Raw genomic sequence first — 24520 nt, forward strand, 5'->3', positions numbered from 1 at the left:
TTGACCATTTTGGGAACGTTCGACAGCTCCGCGGTCATCGTTTTTCGTCCGAAAATGGATTTTTTGGACTTTACCAAAAATTATTCAAAATGTCAATTGGTTCGTGCCTCATGTTGAATAACCACTTTTTAAACCCTCACAGTGACCAAAATTGCCATTTTTACAGAGTTTTGCTTACTCAGTAGCTTCAATTTTGACCAATTTCAGGCAGAGAAATGACTTTAAACACACTTATTTTAATTGAAAAGGTAATAATTCACATCCAACAGTAATTTGCAGTCAAAAGATTAAATGTTAAAATTTCATCAGAATTGACCATTTTGGGAACGTTCGACAGCTCCGCGGTCATCGTTTTTCGTCCGAAAATTGATTTTTTGGACTTTACCAAAAATGATTCAAAATGTCAATTGGATCGTGCCTCATGTTGAATAACCACTTTTTAAACCCTCACAGTGACCAAAATTGCCATTTTTACAGAGTTTTGCTTACTCAGAAGCTTCAATTTTGACCAATTTCAGGCAGAGAAATGACTTTAAACACACTTATTTTAATTGAAAAGGTAATAATTCATATCCAACAGTTATTTGCAGTCAAAAGATTAAATGTTAAAATTTCATCAGAATTGACCATTTTGGGAACGTTCGATAGCTCCGCGGTCATCGTTTATTGTCCGAAAATGGATTTTTTGGACTTTACCAAAAATGATTCAAAATGTCAATTGGATCGTGCCTTGTGTTGAATAACCAGTTTTTAAACCCTCACAGTGACCAAAATTGCCATTTTTACAGAGTTTTGCTTACTCAGAAGCTTCAATTTTGACCAATTTCAGGCACAGAAATGACTTTAAACACACTTATTTTAGTTGAAAAGGTAATAATTCACATCCAACAGTAATTTGCAGTCAAAAGATTAAATGTTAAAATTTAATCACAATTGACCATTTTGGGAACGTTCGACAGCTCCGCGGTCATCGTTTTTCGTCTGAAAATTGATTTTTTGGACTTTACCAAAAATGATTCAAAATGTCAATTGGATCGTGCCTCATGTTGAATAACCACTTTTTAAACCCTCACAGTGACCAAAATTGCAATTTTTACAGAGTTTTGCTTACTCAGAAGCTTCAATTTTGACCAATTTCAAGCAGAGTTTTTAAACACACTTATTTTAATGACTTTAAACACACTTATTTTAGTTGAAAAGGTAATAATTCACATCCAACAGTAATTTGCAGTCAAAAGATTAAATGTTAAAATTTCATCAGTATTGACCATTTTGGGAACGTTCGACAGCTCCGCGGTCATCGTTTTTTGTCCGAAAATGGATTTTTTGGACTTTACCAAAAATGATTCAAAATGTCAATTGGATCGTGCCTTGTGTTGAATAACCAGTTTTTAAACCCTCACAGTGACCAAAATTGCCATTTTTACAGAGTTTTGCTTACTCAGAAGCTTCAATTTTGACCAATTTCAGGCACAGAAATGACTTTAAACACACTTATTTTAGTTGAAAAGGTAATAATTCACATCCAACAGTAATTTGCAGTCAAAAGATTAAATGTTAAAATTTAATCAGAATTGACCATTTTGGGAACGTTCGACAGCTCCGCGGTCATCGTTTTTCGTCCGAAAATTGATTTTTTGGACTTTACCAAAAATGATTCAAAATGTCAATTGGATCGTGCCTCATGTTGAATAACCACTTTTTAAAACCTCACAGTGACCAAAATTGCCATTTTTACAGAGTTTTGCTTACTCAGAAGCTTCAATTTTGATCAATTTCAGGCAGAGAAATGACTTTAAACACACTTATTTTAATTGAAAAGGTAATAATTCATATCCAACAGTAATTTGCAGTCAAAAGATTAAATGTTAAAATTTCATCAGAATTGACCATTTTTGGAACGTTCGACAGCTCCGCGGTCATCGTTTTTTGTCCGAAAATTGATTTTTTGGACTTTACCAAAAATGATTCAAAATGTCAATTGGATCGTGCCTTGTGTTGAATAACCAGTTTTTAAAACCTCACAGTGACCAAAATTGCCATTTTTATAGAGTTTTGCTTACTCAGAAGCTTCAATTTTGACCAATTTCAGGCACAGAAATGACTTTAAACACACTTATTTTAGTTGAAAAGGTAATAATTCACATCCAACAGTAATTTGCAGTCAAAAGATTAAATGTTAAAATGTAATCAGAATTGACCATTTTGGGAACGTTCGACAGCTCCGCGGTCATCGTTTTTCGTCCGAAAATTGATTTCTTGGACTTTCCCAAAAATGATTCAAAATGTCAATTGGATCGTGCCTCATGTTGAATAACCACTTTTTAAACCCTCACAGTAACCAAAATTGCCATTTTTACAGAGTTTTGCTTACTCAGAAGCTTCAATTTTGACCAATTTCAGGCACAGAAATGACTTTAAACACACTTATTTTAGTTGAAAAGGTAATAATTCACATCCAACAGTAATTTGCAGTCAAAAGATTAAATGTTAAAATTTCATCAGAATTGACCATTTTGGGAACGTTCGACAGCTCCGCGGTCATCGTTTTTCGTCCGAAAATTGATTTTTTGGACTTTACCAAAAATGATTCAAAATGTCAATTGGATCGTGCCTCATGTTGAATAACCACTTTTTAATCCCTCACAGTGACCAAAATTGCCATTTTTACAGAGTTTTGCTTAATCAGAAGCTTCAATTTTGACCAATTTCAGGCAGAGAAATGACTTTAAACACACTTATTTTAATTGAAAAGGTAATAATTCATATCCAACAGTAATTTGCAGTCAAAAGATTAAATGTTAAAATGTCATCAGAATTGACCATTTTGGGAACGTTCGACAGCTCCGCGGTCATCGTTTTTTGTCCGAAAATTGATTTTTTGGACTTTACCAAAAATGATTCAAAATGTCAATTGCATCGTGCCTCATGTTGAATAACCACTTTTTAAACCCTCACAGTAACCAAAATTGCCATTTTTACAGAGTTTTGCTTACTCAGAAGCTTCAATTTTGACCAATTTCAGGCACAGAAATGACTTTAAACACACTTATTTTAGTTGAAAAGGTAATAATTCACATCCAACAGTAATTTGCAGTCAAAAGATTAAATGTTAAAATTTCATCAGAATTGACCATTTTGGGAACGTTCGACAGCTCCGCGGTCATCGTTTTTCGTCCGAAAATTGATTTTTTGGACTTTACCAAAAATGATTCAAAATGTCAATTGGATCGTGCCTCATGTTGAATAACCACTTTTTAAACCCTCACAGTGACCAAAATTGCCATTTTTACAGAGTTTTGCTTACTCAGAAGCTTCAATTTTGTCCAATTTCAGGCAGAGAAATGACTTTAAACACACTTATTTTAATTGAAAAGGTAATAATTCATATCCAACAGTAATTTGCAGTCAAAAGATTAAATGTTAAAATTTAATCAGAATTGACCATTTTGGGAACGTTCGACAGCTCCGCGGTCATCGTTTTTCGTCCGAAAATGGATTTTTTGGACTTTACCAAAAATTATTCAAAATGTCAATTGGTTCGTGCCTCATGTTGAATAACCACTTTTTAAACCCTCACAGTGACCAAAATTGCCATTTTTACAGAGTTTTGCTTACTCAGTAGCTTCAATTTTGACCAATTTCAGGCAGAGAAATGACTTTAAACACACTTATTTTAATTGAAAAGGTAATAATTCACATCCAACAGTAATTTGCAGTCAAAAGATTAAATGTTAAAATTTCATCAGAATTGACCATTTTGGGAACGTTCGACAGCTCCGCGGTCATCGTTTTTCGTCCGAAAATTGATTTTTTGGACTTTACCAAAAATGATTCAAAATGTCAATTGGATCGTGCCTCATGTTGAATAACCACTTTTTAAACCCTCACAGTGACCAAAATTGCCATTTTTACAGAGTTTTGCTTACTCAGAAGCTTCAATTTTGACCAATTTCAGGCAGAGAAATGACTTTAAACACACTTATTTTAATTGAAAAGGTAATAATTCATATCCAACAGTTATTTGCAGTCAAAAGATTAAATGTTAAAATTTCATCAGAATTGACCATTTTGGGAACGTTCGATAGCTCCGCGGTCATCGTTTATTGTCCGAAAATGGATTTTTTGGACTTTACCAAAAATGATTCAAAATGTCAATTGGATCGTGCCTTGTGTTGAATAACCAGTTTTTAAACCCTCACAGTGACCAAAATTGCCATTTTTACAGAGTTTTGCTTACTCAGAAGCTTCAATTTTGACCAATTTCAGGCACAGAAATGACTTTAAACACACTTATTTTAGTTGAAAAGGTAATAATTCACATCCAACAGTAATTTGCAGTCAAAAGATTAAATGTTAAAATTTAATCACAATTGACCATTTTGGGAACGTTCGACAGCTCCGCGGTCATCGTTTTTCGTCTGAAAATTGATTTTTTGGACTTTACCAAAAATGATTCAAAATGTCAATTGGATCGTGCCTCATGTTGAATAACCACTTTTTAAACCCTCACAGTGACCAAAATTGCAATTTTTACAGAGTTTTGCTTACTCAGAAGCTTCAATTTTGACCAATTTCAAGCAGAGTTTTTAAACACACTTATTTTAATGACTTTAAACACACTTATTTTAGTTGAAAAGGTAATAATTCACATCCAACAGTAATTTGCAGTCAAAAGATTAAATGTTAAAATGTAATCAGAATTGACCATTTTGGGAACGTTCGACAGCTCCGCGGTCATCGTTTTTCGTCCGAAAATTGATTTCTTGGACTTTCCCAAAAATGATTCAAAATGTCAATTGGATCGTGCCTCATGTTGAATAACCACTTTTTAAACCCTCACAGTAACCAAAATTGCCATTTTTACAGAGTTTTGCTTACTCAGAAGCTTCAATTTTGACCAATTTCAGGCACAGAAATGACTTTAAACACACTTATTTTAGTTGAAAAGGTAATAATTCACATCCAACAGTAATTTGCAGTCAAAAGATTAAATGTTAAAATTTCATCAGAATTGACCATTTTGGGAACGTTCGACAGCTCCGCGGTCATCGTTTTTCGTCCGAAAATTGATTTTTTGGACTTTACCAAAAATGATTCAAAATGTCAATTGGATCGTGCCTCATGTTGAATAACCACTTTTTAATCCCTCACAGTGACCAAAATTGCCATTTTTATAGAGTTTTGCTTAATCAGAAGCTTCAATTTTGACCAATTTCAGGCAGAGAAATGACTTTAAACACACTTATTTTAATTGAAAAGGTAATAATTCATATCCAACAGTAATTTGCAGTCAAAAGATTAAATGTTAAAATGTCATCAGAATTGACCATTTTGGGAACGTTCGACAGCTCCGCGGTCATCGTTTTTTGTCCGAAAATTGATTTTTTGGACTTTACCAAAAATGATTCAAAATGTCAATTGGATCGTGCCTCATGTTGAATAACCACTTTTTAAACCCTCACAGTAACCAAAATTGCCATTTTTACAGAGTTTTGCTTACTCAGAAGCTTCAATTTTGACCAATTTCAGGCACAGAAATGACTTTAAACACACTTATTTTAGTTGAAAAGGTAATAATTCACATCCAACAGTAATTTGCAGTCAAAAGATTAAATGTTAAAATTTCATCAGAATTGACCATTTTGGGAACGTTCGACAGCTCCGCGGTCATCGTTTTTCGTCCGAAAATTGATTTTTTGGACTTTACCAAAAATGATTCAAAATGTCAATTGGATCGTGCCTCATGTTGAATAACCACTTTTTAAACCCTCACAGTGACCAAAATTGCCATTTTTACAGAGTTTTGCTTACTCAGAAGCTTCAATTTTGTCCAATTTCAGGCAGAGAAATGACTTTAAACACACTTATTTTAATTGAAAAGGTAATAATTCATATCCAACAGTTATTTGCAGTCAAAAGATTAAATGTTAAAATTTCATCAGAATTGACCATTTTGGGAACGTTCGATAGCTCCGCGGTCATCGTTTATTGTCCGAAAATGGATTTTTTGGACTTTACCAAAAATGATTCAAAATGTCAATTGGATCGTGCCTTGTGTTGAATAACCAGTTTTTAAACCCTCACAGTGACCAAAATTGCCATTTTTACAGAGTTTTGCTTACTCAGAAGCTTCAATTTTGACCAATTTCAGGCACAGAAATGACTTTAAACACACTTATTTTAGTTGAAAAGGTAATAATTCACATCCAACAGTAATTTGCAGTCAAAAGATTAAATGTTAAAATTTAATCACAATTGACCATTTTGGGAACGTTCGACAGCTTCGCGGTCATCGTTTTTCGTCTGAAAATTGATTTTTTGGACTTTACCAAAAATGATTCAAAATGTCAATTGGATCGTGCCTCATGTTGAATAACCACTTTTTAAACCCTCACAGTGACCAAAATTGCCATTTTTACAGAGTTTTGCTTACTCAGAAGCTTCAATTTTGACCAATTTCAAGCAGAGTTTTTAAACACACTTATTTTAGTTGAAAAAGTAATAATTCACATCCAACAGTAATTTGCAGTCAAAAGATTAAATGTTAAAATTTCATCAGAATTGACCATTTTGGGAACGTTCGACAGCTCCGCGGTCATCGTTTTTCGTCCGAAAATTGATTTTTTGGACTTTACCAAAAATGATTCAAAATGTCAATTGGATCGTGCCTCATGTTGAATAACCACTTTTTAAACCCTCACAGTGACCAAAATTGCCATTTTTACAGAGTTTTGATTACTCAGAAGCTTCAATTTTGACCAATTTCAGGCAGAGAAATGACTTTAAACACACTTATTTTAATTGAAAAGGTAATAATTCATATCCAACAGTAATTTGCAGTCAAAAGATTAAATGTTAAAATTTCATCAGAATTGACCATTTTGGGAAAGTTCGACAGCTCCGCGGTCATCGTTTTTTGTCCGAAAATTGATTTTTTGGACTTTACCAAAAATGATTCAAAATGTCAATTGGATCGTGCCTTGTGTTGAATAACCAGTTTTTAAAACCTCACAGTGACCAAAATTGCCATTTTTACAGAGTTTTGCTTACTCGAAGCTTCAATTTTGACCAATTTCAGGCACAGAAATGACTTTAAACACACTTATTTTAGTTGAAAAGGTAATAATTCACATCCAACAGTAATTTGCAGTCAAAAGATTAAATGTTAAAATGTAATCAGAATTGACCATTTTGGGAACGTTCGACAGCTCCGCGGTCATCGTTTTTCGTCCGAAAATTGATTTCTTGGACTTTACCAAAAATGATTCAAAATGTCAATTGGATCGTGCCTCATGTTGAATAACCACTTTTTAAACCCTCACAGTAACCAAAATTGCCATTTTTACAGAGTTTTGCTTACTCAGAAGCTTCAATTTTGACCAATTTCAGGCACAGAAATGACTTTAAACACACTTATTTTAGTTGAAAAGGTAATAATTCACATCCAACAGTAATTTGCAGTCAAAAGATTAAATGTTAAAATTTCATCAGAATTGACCATTTGGGAACGTTCGACAGCTCCGCGTTCATCGTTTTTCGTCCGAAAATTGATTTTTTGGACTTTACCAAAAATGATTCAAAATGTCAATTGGATCGTGCCTCATGTTGAATAACCACTTTTTAAACCCTCACAGTGACCAAAATTGCCATTTTTACAGAGTTTTGCTTACTCAGAAGCTTCCATTTTGACCAATTTCAGGCAGAGAAATGACTTTAAACACACTTATTTTAATTGAAAAGGTAATAATTCATATCCAACAGTAATTTGCAGTCAAAAGATTAAATGTTAAAATTTCATCAGAATTGACCATTTTGGGAACGTTCGACAGCTCTGCGGTCATCGTTTTTTGTCCGAAAATTGAGTTTTTTGGACTTTACCAAAAATGATTCAAAATGTCAATTGGATCGTGCCTTGTGTTGAATAACCAGTTTTTAAAACCTCACAGTGACCAAAATTGCCATTTTTACAGAGTTTTGCTTACTCAGAAGCTTCAATTTTGACCAATTTCAGGCACAGAAATGACTTTAAACACACTTATTTTAGTTGAAAAGGTAATAATTCACATCCAACAGTAATTTGCAGTCAAAAGATTAAATATTAAAATTTAATCAGAATTGACCATTTTGGGAACGTTCGACAGCTCCGCGGTCATCGTTTTTCGTCCGAAAATTGATTTTTTGGACTTTACCAAAAATGATTCAAAATGTCAATTAGATCGTGCCTTGTGTTGAATAACCAGTTTTTAAACCCTCACAGTGACCAAAATTGCCATTTTTACAGAGTTTTGCTTACTCAGAAGCTCCAATTTTGACCAATTTCAGGCAGAGAAATGACTTTAAACACACTTATTTTAGTTGAAAAGGTAATAATTCACATCCAACAGTAATTTGCAGTCAAAAGATTAAATGTTAACATTTCATCAGAATTGACCATTTTGGGAACGTTCGACAGCTCCGCGGTCATCGTTTTTCGTCCGAAAATGGATTTTTTGGACTTTACCAAAAATGATTCAAAATGTCAATTGGATCGTGCCTTATGTTGAATAACCACTTTTTAAACCCTCACAGTGACCAAAATTGCCATTTTTACAGAGTTTTGCTTACTCAGAAGCTTCAATTTTGACCAATTTCAGGCAGAGAAATGACTTTAAACACACTTATTTTAGTTGAAAAGATAATAATTCACATCCAACAGTAATTTGCAGTCAAAAGATTAAATGTTAAAATTTCATCAGAATTGACCATTTTGGGAACGTTCGACAGCTCAGCGGTCATCGTTTTTCGTCCGAAAATTGAATTTTTGGACTTTACCAAAAATGATTCAAAATGTCAATTGGATCGTGCCTCATGTTGAATAACCACTTTTTAAAACCTCACAGTGACCAAAATTGCCATTTTTACAGAGTTTTGCTTACTCAGAAGCTTCAATTTTGACCAATTTCAGGCAGAGAAATGACTTTAAACACACTTATTTTAGTTGAAAAGATAATAATTCACATCCAACAGTAATTTGCAGTCAAAAGATTAAATGTTAAAATTTCATCAGAATTGACCATTTTGGGAACGTTCGACAGCTCCGCGGTCATCGTTTTTTGTCCGAAAATTGATTTTTTGGGACTTTACAAAAAATGATTCAAAATGTCAATTGGATCGTGCCTTGTGTTGAATAACCAGTTTTTAAACCCTCACAGTGACCAAAATTGCCATTTTTACAGAGTTTTGCTTACTCAGAAGCTTCAATTTTGACCAATTTCAGGCACAGAAATTACTTTAAACACACTTATTTTAGTTGAAAAGGTAATAATTCACATCCAACAGTAATTTGCAGTCAAAAGATTAAATGTTAAAATTTAATCAGAATTGACCATTTTGGGAACGTTCGACAGCTCCGCGGTCATCGTTTTTCGTCCGAAAATTGATTTTTTGGACTTTACCAAAAATTATTCAAAATGTCAATTGGATCGTGCCTCATGTTGAATAACCACTTTTTAAACCCTCACAGTGACCAAAATTGCCATTTTTACAGAGTTTTGCTTACTCAGAAGCTTCAATTTTGACCAATTTCAGGCAGAGAAATGACTTTAAACACACTTATTTTAATTGAAAAGGTAATAATTCATATCCAACAGTAATTTGCAGTCAAAAGATTAAATGTTAAAATTTCATCAGAATTGACCATTTTGGGAACGTTCGACAGCTCTGCGGTCATCGTTTTTTGTCCGAAAATTGATTTTTTGGACTTTACCAAAAATGATTCAAAATGTCAATTGGATCGTGCCTTGTGTTGAATAACCAGTTTTTAAACCCTCACAGTGACCAAAATTGCCATTTTTACAGAGTTTTGCTTACTCAGAAGCTTCAATTTTGACCAATTTCAGGCACAGAAATGACTTTAAACACACTTATTTTAGTTGAAAAGGTAATAATTCACATCCAACAGTAATTTGCAGTCAAAAGATTAAATGTTAAAATTTAATCAGAATTGACCATTTTGGGAACGTTCGACAGTTCCGCGGTCATCGTTTTTCGTCCGAAAATTGATTTTTTGGACTTTACCAAAAATGATTCAAAATGTCAATTGGATCGTGCCTCATGTTGAATAACCACTTTTTAAACCCTCACAGTGACCAAAATTGCCATTTTTACAGAGTTTTGCTTACTCAGAAGCTTCAATTTTGACCAATTTCAGGCACAGAAATGACTTTAAACACACTTATTTTAGTTGAAAAGGTAATAATTCACATCCAACAGTAATTTGCAGTCAAAAGATTAAATGTTAAAATGTAATCAGAATTGACCATTTTGGGAACGTTCGACAGCTCCGCGGTCATCGTTTTTCGTCCGAAAATTGATTTCTTGGACTTTACCAAAAATGATTCAAAATGTCAATTGGATCGTGCCTCATGTTGAATAACCACTTTTTAAACCCTCACAGTAACCAAAATTGCCATTTTTACAGAGTTTTGCTTACTCAGAAGCTTCAATTTTGACCAATTTCAGGCACAGAAATGACTTTAAACACACTTATTTTAGTTGAAAAGGTAATAATTCACATCCAACAGTAATTTGCAGTCAAAAGATTAAATGTTAAAATTTCATCAGAATTGACCATTTGGGAACGTTCGACAGCTCCGCGTTCATCGTTTTTCGTCCGAAAATTGATTTTTTGGACTTTACCAAAAATGATTCAAAATGTCAATTGGATCGTGCCTCATGTTGAATAACCACTTTTTAAACCCTCACAGTGACCAAAATTGCCATTTTTACAGAGTTTTGCTTACTCAGAAGCTTCAATTTTGACCAATTTCAGGCAGAGAAATGACTTTAAACACACTTATTTTAATTGAAAAGGTAATAATTCATATCCAACAGTAATTTGCAGTCAAAAGATTAAATGTTAAAATTTCATCAGAATTGACCATTTTGGGAACGTTCGACAGCTCTGCGGTCATCGTTTTTTGTCCGAAAATTGAGTTTTTTGGACTTTACCAAAAATGATTCAAAATGTCAATTGGATCGTGCCTTGTGTTGAATAACCAGTTTTTAAAACCTCACAGTGACCAAAATTGCCATTTTTACAGAGTTTTGCTTACTCAGAAGCTTCAATTTTGACCAATTTCAGGCACAGAAATGACTTTAAACACACTTATTTTAGTTGAAAAGGTAATAATTCACATCCAACAGTAATTTGCAGTCAAAAGATTAAATATTAAAATTTAATCAGAATTGACCATTTTGGGAACGTTCGACAGCTCCGCGGTCATCGTTTTTCGTCCGAAAATTGATTTCTTGTCTTTACCAAAAATGATTCAAAATGTCAATTGGATCGTGCCTCATGTTGAATAACCACTTTTTAAACCCTCACAGTGACCAAAATTGCCATTTTTACAGAGTTTTGCTTACTCAGAAGCTTCAATTTTGACCAATTTCAGGCAGAGAAATGACTTTAAACACACTTATTTTAGTTGAAAAGGTAATAATTCACATCCAACAGTAATTTGCAGTCAAAAGTTTAAATATTAACATTTAATCAGAATTGACCATTTTGGGAACGTTCGACAGCTCCGCGGTCATCGTTTTTCGTCCGAAAATTGATTTTTTGGACTTTACCAAAAATGATTCAAAATGTCAATTGGATCGTGCCTCGTGTTGAATAACCACTTTTTAAACCCTCACAGTGACCAAAATTGCCATTTTTAAAGAGTTTTGCTTACTCAGAAGCTTCAATTTTGACCACTTTCAGGCAGAGAAATGACTTTAAACACACTTATTTTAGTTGAAAAGATAATAATTCACATCCAACAGTAATTTGCAGTCAAAAGATTAAATGTTAAAATTTCATCAGAATTGACCATTTTGGGAACGTTCGACAGCTCCGCAGTCATCGTTTTTCGTCCGAAAATTGATTTTTTGGACTTTACCAAAAATGATTCAAAATGTCAATTGGATCGTGCCTCATGTTGAATAACCACTTTTTAAAACCTCACAGTGACCAAAATTGCCATTTTTACAGAGTTTTGCTTACTCAGAAGCTTCAATTTTGACCAATTTCAGGCAGAGAAATGACTTTAAACACACTTCTTTTAATTGAAAAGGTAATAATTCATATCCAACAGTAATTTGCAGTCAAAAGATTAAATGTTAAAATTTCATCAGAATTGACCATTTTGGGAACGTTCGACAGCTCCGCGGTCATCGTTTTTTGTCCGAAAATGGATTTTTGGGACTTTACCAAAAATGATTCAAAATGTCAATTAGATCGTGCCTTGTGTTGAATAACCAGTTTTTAAACCCTCACAGTGACCAAAATTGCCATTTTTACAGAGTTTTGCTTACTCAGAAGCTCCAATTTTGACCAATTTCAGGCAGAGAAATGACTTTAAACACACTTATTTTAGTTGAAAAGGTAATAATTCACATCCAACAGTAATTTGCAGTCAAAAGATTAAATGTTAACATTTCATCAGAATTGACCATTTTGGGAACGTTCGACAGCTCCGCGGTCATCGTTTTTCGTCCGAAAATTGAATTTTTGGACTTTACCAAAAATGATTCAAAATGTCAATTGGATCGTGCCTCATGTTGAATAACCACTTTTTAAAACCTCACAGTGACCAAAATTGCCATTTTTACAGAGTTTTGCTTACTCAGAAGCTTCAATTTTGACCAATTTCAGGCAGAGAAATGACTTTAAACACACTTATTTTAGTTGAAAAGATAATAATTCACATCCAACAGTAATTTGCAGTCAAAAGATTAAATGTTAAAATTTCATCAGAATTGACCATTTTGGGAACGTTCGACAGCTCCGCGGTCATCGTTTTTCGTCCGAAAATTGAATTTTTGGACTTTACCAAAAATGATTCAAAATGTCAATTGGATCGTGCCTCATGTTGAATAACCACTTTTTAAAACCTCACAGTGACCAAAATTGCCATTTTTACAGAGTTTTGCTTACTCAGAAGCTTCAATTTTGACCAATTTCAGGCAGAGAAATGACTTTAAACACACTTATTTTAGTTGAAAAGATAATAATTCACATCCAACAGTAATTTGCAGTCAAAAGATTAAATGTTAAAATTTCATCAGAATTGACCATTTTGGGAACGTTCGACAGCTCCGCGGTCATCGTTTTTTGTCCGAAAATTGATTTTTTTGGACTTTACAAAAAATGATTCAAAATGTCAATTGGATCGTGCCTTGTGTTGAATAACCAGTTTTTAAACCCTCACAGTGACCAAAATTGCCATTTTTACAGAGTTTTGCTTACTCAGAAGCTTCAATTTTGACCAATTTCAGGCACAGAAATTACTTTAAACACACTTATTTTAGTTGAAAAGGTAATAATTCACATCCAACAGTAATTTGCAGTCAAAAGATTAAATGTTAAAATTTAATCAGAATTGACCATTTTGGGAACGTTCGACAGCTCCGCGGTCATCGTTTTTCGTCCGAAAATTGATTTTTTGGACTTTACCAAAAATTATTCAAAATGTCAATTGGATCGTGCCTCATGTTGAATAACCACTTTTTAAACCCTCACAGTGACCAAAATTGCCATTTTTACAGAGTTTTGCTTACTCAGAAGCTTCAATTTTGACCAATTTCAGGCAGAGAAATGACTTTAAACACACTTATTTTAATTGAAAAGGTAATAATTCATATCCAACAGTAATTTGCAGTCAAAAGATTAAATGTTAAAATTTCATCAGAATTGACCATTTTGGGAACGTTCGACAGCTCTGCGGTCATCGTTTTTTGTCCGAAAATTGATTTTTTGGACTTTACCAAAAATGATTCAAAATGTCAATTGGATCGTGCCTTGTGTTGAATAACCAGTTTTTAAACCCTCACAGTGACCAAAATTGCAATTTTTACAGAGTTTTGCTTACTCAGAAGCTTCAATTTTGACCAATTTCAGGCACAGAAATGACTTTAAACACACTTATTTTAGTTGAAAAGGTAATAATTCACATCCAACAGTAATTTGCAGTCAAAAGATTAAATGTTAAAATTTAATCAGAATTGACCATTTTGGGAACGTTCGACAGTTCCGCGGTCATCGTTTTTCGTCCGAAAATTGATTTTTTGGACTTTACCAAAAATGATTCAAAATGTCAATTGGATCGTGCCTCATGTTGAATAACCACTTTTTAAACCCTCACAGTGACCAAAATTGCCATTTTTACAGAGTTTTGCTTACTCAGAAGCTTCAATTTTGACCAATTTCAGGCACAGAAATGACTTTAAACACACTTATTTTAGTTGAAAAGGTAATAATTCACATCCAACAGTAATTTGCAGTCAAAAGATTAAATGTTAAAATGTAATCAGAATTGACCATTTTGGGAACGTTCGACAGCTCCGCGGTCATCGTTTTTCGTCCGAAAATTGATTTCTTGGACTTTACCAAAAATGATTCAAAATGTCAATTGGATCGTGCCTCATGTTGAATAACCACTTTTTAAACCCTCACAGTAACCAAAATTGCCATTTTTACAGAGTTTTGCTTACTCAGAAGCTTCAATTTTGACCAATTTCAGGCACAGAAATGACTTTAAACACACTTATTTTAGTTGAAAAGGTAATAATTCACATCCAACAGTAATTTGCAGTCAAAAGATTAAATGTTAAAATTTCATCAGAATTGACCATTTGGGAACGTTCGACAGCTCCGCGTTCATCGTTTTTCGTCCGAAAATTGATTTTTTGGACTTTACCAAAAATGATTCAAAATGTCAATTGGATCGTGCCTCATGTTGAATAACCACTTTTTAAACCCTCACAGTGACCAAAATTGCCATTTTTACAGAGTTTTGCTTACTCAGAAGCTTCAATTTTGACCAATTTCAGGCAGAGAAATGACTTTAAACACACTTATTTTAATTGAAAAGGTAATAATTCATATCCAACAGTAATTTGCAGTCAAAAGATTAAATGTTAAAATTTCATCAGAATTGACCATTTTGGGAACGTTCGACAGCTCTGCGGTCATCGTTTTTTGTCCGAAAATTGAGTTTTTTGGACTTTACCAAAAATGATTCAAAATGTCAATTGGATCGTGCCTTGTGTTGAATAACCAGTTTTTAAAACCTCACAGTGACCAAAATTGCCATTTTTACAGAGTTTTGCTTACTCAGAAGCTTCAATTTTGACCAATTTCAGGCACAGAAATGACTTTAAACACACTTATTTTAGTTGAAAAGGTAATAATTCACATCCAACAGTAATTTGCAGTCAAAAGATTAAATATTAAAATTTAATCAGAATTGACCATTTTGGGAACGTTCGACAGCTCCGCGGTCATCGTTTTTCGTCCGAAAATTGATTTCTTGTCTTTACCAAAAATGATTCAAAATGTCAATTGGATCGTGCCTCATGTTGAATAACCACTTTTTAAACCCTCACAGTGACCAAAATTGCCATTTTTACAGAGTTTTGCTTACTCAGAAGCTTCAATTTTGACCAATTTCAGGCAGAGAAATGACTTTAAACACACTTATTTTAGTTGAAAAGGTAATAATTCACATCCAACAGTAATTTGCAGTCAAAAGTTTAAATATTAACATTTAATCAGAATTGACCATTTTGGGAACGTTCGACAGCTCCGCGGTCATCGTTTTTCGTCCGAAAATTGATTTTTTGGACTTTACCAAAAATGATTCAAAATGTCAATTGGATCGTGCCTCGTGTTGAATAACCACTTTTTAAACCCTCACAGTGACCAAAATTGCCATTTTTAAAGAGTTTTGCTTACTCAGAAGCTTCAATTTTGACCACTTTCAGGCAGAGAAATGACTTTAAACACACTTATTTTAGTTGAAAAGATAATAATTCACATCCAACAGTAATTTGCAGTCAAAAGATTAAATGTTAAAATTTCATCAGAATTGACCATTTTGGGAACGTTCGACAGCTCCGCGGTCATCGTTTTTCGTCCGAAAATTGATTTTTTGGACTTTACCAAAAATGATTCAAAATGTCAATTGGATCGTGCCTCATGTTGAATAACCACTTTTTAAAACCTCACAGTGACCAAAATTGCCATTTTTACAGAGTTTTGCTTACTCAGAAGCTTCAATTTTGACCAATTTCAGGCAGAGAAATGACTTTAAACACACTTCTTTTAATTGAAAAGGTAATAATTCATATCCAACAGTAATTTGCAGTCAAAAGATTAAATGTTAAAATTTCATCAGAATTGACCATTTTGGGAACGTTCGACAGCTCCGCGGTCATCGTTTTTTGTCCGAAAATGGATTTTTTGGACTTTACCAAAAATGATTCAAAATGTCAATTAGATCGTGCCTTGTGTTGAATAACCAGTTTTTAAACCCTCACAGTGACCAAAATTGCCATTTTTACAGAGTTTTGCTTACTCAGAAGCTTCAATTTTGACCAATTTCAGGCAGAGAAATGACTTTAAACACACTTATTTTAGTTGAAAAGATAATAATTCACATCCAACAGTAATTTGCAGTCAAAAGATTAAATGTTAAAATTTCATCAGAATTGACCATTTTGGGAACGTTCGACAGCTCCGCGGTCATCGTTTTTCGTCCGAAAATTGAATTTTTGGACTTTACCAAAAATGATTCAAAATGTCAATTGGATCGTGCCTCATGTTGAATAACCACTTTTTAAAACCTCACAGTGACCAAAATTGCCATTTTTACAGAGTTTTGCTTACTCAGAAGCTTCAATTTTGACCAATTTCAGGCAGAGAAATGACTTTAAACACACTTATTTTAGTTGAAAAGGTAATAATTCACATCCAACAGTAATTTGCAGTCAAAAGTTTAAATATTAACATTTAATCAGAATTGACCATTTTGGGAACGTTCGACAGCTCCGCGGTCATCGTTTTTCGTCCGAAAATTGATTTTTTGGACTTTACCAAAAATTATTCAAAATGTCAATTGGATCGTGCCTCATGTTGAATAACCACTTTTTAAAACCTCACAGTGACCAAAATTGCCATTTTTACAGAGTTTTGCTTACTCAGAAGCTTCAATTTTGACCAATTTCAGGCAGAGAAATGACTTTAAACACACTTCTTTTAATTGAAAAGGTAATAATTCATATCCAACAGTAATTTGCAGTCAAAAGATTAAATGTTAAAATTTCATCAGAATTGACCATTTTGGGAACGTTCGACAGCTCCGCGGTCATCGTTTTTTGTCCGAAAATGGATTTTTGGGACTTTACCAAAAATGATTCAAAATGTCAATTAGATCGTGCCTTGTGTTGAATAACCAGTTTTTAAACCCTCACAGTGACCAAAATTGCCATTTTTACAGAGTTTTGCTTACTCAGAAGCTCCAATTTTGACCAATTTCAGGCAGAGAAATGACTTTAAACACACTTATTTTAGTTGAAAAGGTAATAATTCACATCCAACAGTAATTTGCAGTCAAAAGATTAAATGTTAACATTTCATCAGAATTGACCATTTTGGGAACGTTCGACAGCTCCGCGGTCATCGTTTTTCGTCCGAAAATTGATTTTTTGGACTTTACCAAAAATGATTCAAAATGTCAATTGGATCGTGCCTTATGTTGAATAACCACTTTTTAAACCCTCACAGTGACCAAAATTGCCATTTTTACAGAGTTTTGCTTACTCAGAAGCTTCAATTTTGACCAATTTCAGGCAGAGAAATGACTTTAAACACACTTATTTTAGTTGAAAAGATAATAATTCACATCCAACAGTAATTTGCAGTCAAAAGATTAAATGTTAAAATTTCATCAGAATTGACCATTTTGGGAACGTTCGACAGCTCCGCGGTCATCGTTTTTCGTCCGAAAATTGAATTTTTGGACTTTACCAAAAATGATTCAAAATGTCAATTGGATCGTGCCTCATGTTGAATAACCACTTTTTAAAACCTCACAGTGACCAAAATTGCCATTTTTACAGAGTTTTGCTTACTCAGAAGCTTCAATTTTGACCAATTTCAGGCAGAGAAATGACTTTAAACACACTTATTTTAGTTGAAAAGATAATAATTCACATCCAACAGTAATTTGCAGTCAAAAGATTAAATGTTAAAATTTCATCAGAATTGACCATTTTGGGAACGTTCGACAGCTCCGCGGTCATCGTTTTTTGTCCGAAAATTGATTTTTTTGGACTTTACAAAAAATGATTCAAAATGTCAATTGGATCGTGCCTTGTGTTGAATAACCAGTTTTTAAAACCTCACAGTGACCAAAATTGCCATTTTTACAGAGTTTTGCTTACTCAGAAGCTTCAATTTTGACCAATTTCAGGCACAGAAATTACTTTAAACACACTTATTTTAGTTGAAAAGGTAATAATTCACATCCAACAGTAATTTGCAGTCAAAAGATTAAATGTTAAAATTTCATCAGAATTGACCATTTTGGGAACGTTCGACAGCTCTGCGGTCATCGTTTTTTGTCCGAAAATTGATTTTTTGGACTTTACCAAAAATGATTCAAAATGTCAATTGGATCGTGCCTTGTGTTGAATAACCAGTTTTTAAACCCTCACAGTGACCAAAATTGCAATTTTTACAGAGTTTTGCTTACTCAGAAGCTTCAATTTTGACCAATTTCAGGCACAGAAATGACTTTAAACACACTTATTTTAGTTGAAAAGGTAATAATTCACATCCAACAGTAATTTGCAGTCAAAAGATTAAATGTTAAAATTTAATCAGAATTGACCATTTTGGGAACGTTCGACAGTTCCGCGGTCATCGTTTTTCGTCCGAAAATTGATTTTTTGGACTTTACCAAAAATGATTCAAAATGTCAATTGGATCGTGCCTCATGTTGAATAACCACTTTTTAAACCCTCACAGTGACCAAAATTGCCATTTTTACAGAGTTTTGCTTACTCAGAAGCTTCAATTTTGACCAATTTCAGGCACAGAAATGACTTTAAACACACTTATTTTAGTTGAAAAGGTAATAATTCACATCCAACAGTAATTTGCAGTCAAAAGATTAAATGTTAAAATGTAATCAGAATTGACCATTTTGGGAACGTTCGACAGCTCCGCGGTCATCGTTTTTCGTCCGAAAATTGATTTCTTGGACTTTACCAAAAATGATTCAAAATGTCAATTGGATCGTGCCTCATGTTGAATAACCACTTTTTAAACCCTCACAGTAACCAAAATTGCCATTTTTACAGAGTTTTGCTTACTCAGAAGCTTCAATTTTGACCAATTTCAGGCACAGAAATGACTTTAAACACACTTATTTTAGTTGAAAAGGTAATAATTCACATCCAACAGTAATTTGCAGTCAAAAGATTAAATGTTAAAATTTCATCAGAATTGACCATTTGGGAACGTTCGACAGCTCCGCGTTCATCGTTTTTCGTCCGAAAATTGATTTTTTGGACTTTACCAAAAATGATTCAAAATGTCAATTGGATCGTGCCTCATGTTGAATAACCACTTTTTAAACCCTCACAGTGACCAAAATTGCCATTTTTACAGAGTTTTGCTTACTCAGAAGCTTCAATTTTGACCAATTTCAGGCAGAGAAATGACTTTAAACACACTTATTTTAATTGAAAAGGTAATAATTCATATCCAACAGTAATTTGCAGTCAAAAGATTAAATGTTAAAATTTCATCAGAATTGACCATTTTGGGAACGTTCGACAGCTCTGCGGTCATCGTTTTTTGTCCGAAAATTGAGTTTTTTTGGACTTTACCAAAAATGATTCAAAATGTCAATTGGATCGTGCCTTGTGTTGAATAACCAGTTTTTAAAACCTCACAGTGACCAAAATTGCCATTTTTACAGAGTTTTGCTTACTCAGAAGCTTCAATTTTGACCAATTTCAGGCACAGAAATGACTTTAAACACACTTATTTTAGTTGAAAAGGTAATAATTCACATCCAACAGTAATTTGCAGTCAAAAGATTAAATATTAAAATTTAATCAGAATTGACCATTTTGGGAACGTTCGACAGCTCCGCGGTCATCGTTTTTCGTCCGAAAATTGATTTCTTGTCTTTACCAAAAATGATTCAAAATGTCAATTGGATCGTGCCTCATGTTGAATAACCACTTTTTAAACCCTCACAGTGACCAAAATTGCCATTTTTACAGAGTTTTGCTTACTCAGAAGCTTCAATTTTGACCAATTTCAGGCAGAGAAATGACTTTAAACACACTTATTTTAGTTGAAAAGGTAATAATTCACATCCAACAGTAATTTGCAGTCAAAAGTTTAAATATTAACATTTAATCAGAATTGACCATTTTGGGAACGTTCGACAGCTCCGCGGTCATCGTTTTTCGTCCGAAAATTGATTTTTTGGACTTTACCAAAAATGATTCAAAATGTCAATTGGATCGTGCCTCGTGTTGAATAACCACTTTTTAAACCCTCACAGTGACCAAAATTGCCATTTTTAAAGAGTTTTGCTTACTCAGAAGCTTCAATTTTGACCACTTTCAGGCAGAGAAATGACTTTAAACACACTTATTTTAGTTGAAAAGATAATAATTCACATCCAACAGTAATTTGCAGTCAAAAGATTAAATGTTAAAATTTCATCAGAATTGACCATTTTGGGAACGTTCGACAGCTCCGCGGTCATCGTTTTTCGTCCGAAAATTGATTTTTTGGACTTTACCAAAAATGATTCAAAATGTCAATTGGATCGTGCCTCATGTTGAATAACCACTTTTTAAAACCTCACAGTGACCAAAATTGCCATTTTTACAGAGTTTTGCTTACTCAGAAGCTTCAATTTTGACCAATTTCAGGCACAGAAATTACTTTAAACACACTTATTTTAGTTGAAAAGGTAATAATTCACATCCAACAGTAATTTGCAGTCAAAAGATTAAATGTTAAAATTTAATCAGAATTGACCATTTTGGGAACGTTCGACAGCTCTGCGGTCATCGTTTTTCGTCCGAAAATTGATTTTTTGGACTTTACCAAAAATTATTCAAAATGTCAATTGGATCGTGCCTCATGTTGAATAACCACTTTTTAAACCCTCACAGTGACCAAAATTGCCATTTTTACAGAGTTTTGCTTACTCAGAAGCTTCAATTTTGACCAATTTCAGGCAGAGAAATGACTTTAAACACACTTATTTTAATTGAAAAGGTAATAATTCATATCCAACAGTAATTTGCAGTCAAAAGATTAAATGTTAAAATTTCATCAGAATTGACCATTTTGGGAACGTTCGACAGCTCTGCGGTCATCGTTTTTTGTCCGAAAATTGATTTTTTGGACTTTACCAAAAATGATTCAAAATGTCAATTGGATCGTGCCTTGTGTTGAATAACCAGTTTTTAAACCCTCACAGTGACCAAAATTGCAATTTTTACAGAGTTTTGCTTACTCAGAAGCTTCAATTTTGACCAATTTCAGGCACAGAAATGACTTTAAACACACTTATTTTAGTTGAAAAGGTAATAATTCACATCCAACAGTAATTTGCAGTCAAAAGATTAAATGTTAAAATTTAATCAGAATTGACCATTTTGGGAACGTTCGACAGTTCCGCGGTCATCGTTTTTCGTCCGAAAATTGATTTTTTGGACTTTACCAAAAATGATTCAAAATGTCAATTGGATCGTGCCTCATGTTGAATAACCACTTTTTAAACCCTCACAGTGACCAAAATTGCCATTTTTACAGAGTTTTGCTTACTCAGAAGCTTCAATTTTGACCAATTTCAGGCACAGAAATGACTTTAAACACACTTATTTTAGTTGAAAAGGTAATAATTCACATCCAACAGTAATTTGCAGTCAAAAGATTAAATGTTAAAATGTAATCAGAATTGACCATTTTGGGAACGTTCGACAGCTCCGCGGTCATCGTTTTTCGTCCGAAAATTGATTTCTTGGACTTTACCAAAAATGATTCAAAATGTCAATTGGATCGTGCCTCATGTTGAATAACCACTTTTTAAACCCTCACTGTAACCAAAATTGCCATTTTTACAGAGTTTTGCTTACTCAGAAGCTTCAATTTTGACCAATTTCAGGCACAGAAATGACTTTAAACACACTTATTTTAGTTGAAAAGGTAATAATTCACATCCAACAGTAATTTGCAGTCAAAAGATTAAATGTTAAAATTTCATCAGAATTGACCATTTGGGAACGTTCGACAGCTCCGCGTTCATCGTTTTTCGTCCGAAAATTGATTTTTTGGACTTTACCAAAAATGATTCAAAATGTCAATTGGATCGTGCCTCATGTTGAATAACCACTTTTTAAACCCTCACAGTGACCAAAATTGCCATTTTTACAGAGTTTTGCTTACTCAGAAGCTTCAATTTTGACCAATTTCAGGCAGAGAAATGACTTTAAACACACTTATTTTAATTGAAAAGGTAATAATTCATATCCAACAGTAATTTGCAGTCAAAAGATTAAATGTTAAAATTTCATCAGAATTGACCATTTTGGGAACGTTCGACAGCTCTGCGGTCATCGTTTTTTGTCCGAAAATTGAGTTTTTTTGGACTTTACCAAAAATGATTCAAAATGTCAATTGGATCGTGCCTTGTGTTGAATAACCAGTTTTTAAAACCTCACAGTGACCAAAATTGCCATTTTTACAGAGTTTTGCTTACTCAGAAGCTTCAATTTTGACCAATTTCAGGCACAGAAATGACTTTAAACACACTTATTTTAGTTGAAAAGGTAATAATTCACATCCAACAGTAATTTGCAGTCAAAAGATTAAATATTAAAATTTAATCAGAATTGACCATTTTGGGAACGTTCGACAGCTCCGCGGTCATCGTTTTTCGTCCGAAAATTGATTTCTTGTCTTTACCAAAAATGATTCAAAATGTCAATTGGATCGTGCCTCATGTTGAATAACCACTTTTTAAACCCTCACAGTGACCAAAATTGCCATTTTTACAGAGTTTTGCTTACTCAGAAGCTTCAATTTTGACCAATTTCAGGCAGAGAAATGACTTTAAACACACTTATTTTAGTTGAAAAGGTAATAATTCACATCCAACAGTAATTTGCAGTCAAAAGTTTAAATATTAACATTTAATCAGAATTGACCATTTTGGGAACGTTCGACAGCTCCGCGGTCATCGTTTTTCGTCCGAAAATTGATTTTTTGGACTTTACCAAAAATGATTCAAAATGTCAATTGGATCGTGCCTCGTGTTGAATAACCACTTTTTAAACCCTCACAGTGACCAAAATTGCCATTTTTAAAGAGTTTTGCTTACTCAGAAGCTTCAATTTTGACCACTTTCAGGCAGAGAAATGACTTTAAACACACTTATTTTAGTTGAAAAGATAATAATTCACATCTAACAGTAATTTGCAGTCAAAAGATTAAATGTTAAAATTTCATCAGAATTGACCATTTTGGGAACGTTCGACAGCTCCGCGGTCATCGTTTTTCGTCCGAAAATTGATTTTTTGGACTTTACCAAAAATGATTCAAAATGTCAATTGGATCGTGCCTCATGTTGAATAACCACTTTTTAAAACCTCACAGTGACCAAAATTGCAATTTTTACAGAGTTTTGCTTACTCAGAAGCTTCAATTTTGACCAATTTCAGGCAGAGAAATGACTTTAAACACACTTCTTTTAATTGAAAAGGTAATAATTCATATCCAACAGTAATTTGCAGTCAAAAGATTAAATGTTAAAATTTCATCAGAATTGACCATTTTGGGAACGTTCGACAGCTCCGCGGTCATCGTTTTTTGTCCGAAAATGGATTTTTTGGACTTTACCAAAAATGATTCAAAATGTCAATTAGATCGTGCCTTGTGTTGAATAACCAGTTTTTAAACCCTCACAGTGACCAAAATTGCCATTTTTACAGAGTTTTGCTTACTCAGAAGCTCCAATTTTGACCAATTTCAGGCAGAGAAATGACTTTAAACACACTTATTTTAGTTGAAAAGGTAATAATTCACATCCAACAGTAATTTGCAGTCAAAAGATTAAATGTTAACATTTCATCAGAATTGACCATTTTGGGAACGTTCGACAGCTCCGCGGTCATCGTTTTTCGTCCGAAAATTGATTTTTTGGACTTTACCAAAAATGATTCAAAATGTCAATTGGATCGTGCCTTATGTTGAATAACCACTTTTTAAACCCTCACAGTGACCAAAATTGCCATTTTTACAGAGTTTTGCTTACTCAGAAGCTTCAATTTTGACCAATTTCAGGCAGAGAAATGACTTTAAACACACTTATTTTAGTTGAAAAGATAATAATTCACATCCAACAGTAATTTGCAGTCAAAAGATTAAATGTTAAAATTTCATCAGAATTGACCATTTTGGGAACGTTCGACAGCTCCGCGGTCATCGTTTTTCGTCCGAAAATTGAATTTTTGGACTTTACCAAAAATGATTCAAAATGTCAATTGGATCGTGCCTCATGTTGAATAACCACTTTTTAAAACCTCACAGTGACCAAAATTGCCATTTTTACAGAGTTTTGCTTACTCAGAAGCTTCAATTTTGACCAATTTCAGGCAGAGAAATGACTTTAAACAC

This window comes from Lissotriton helveticus, chromosome 7, assembly GCF_964261635.1.
Source record: "Lissotriton helveticus chromosome 7, aLisHel1.1, whole genome shotgun sequence".
NCBI lineage: Eukaryota > Metazoa > Chordata > Amphibia > Caudata > Salamandridae > Lissotriton > Lissotriton helveticus.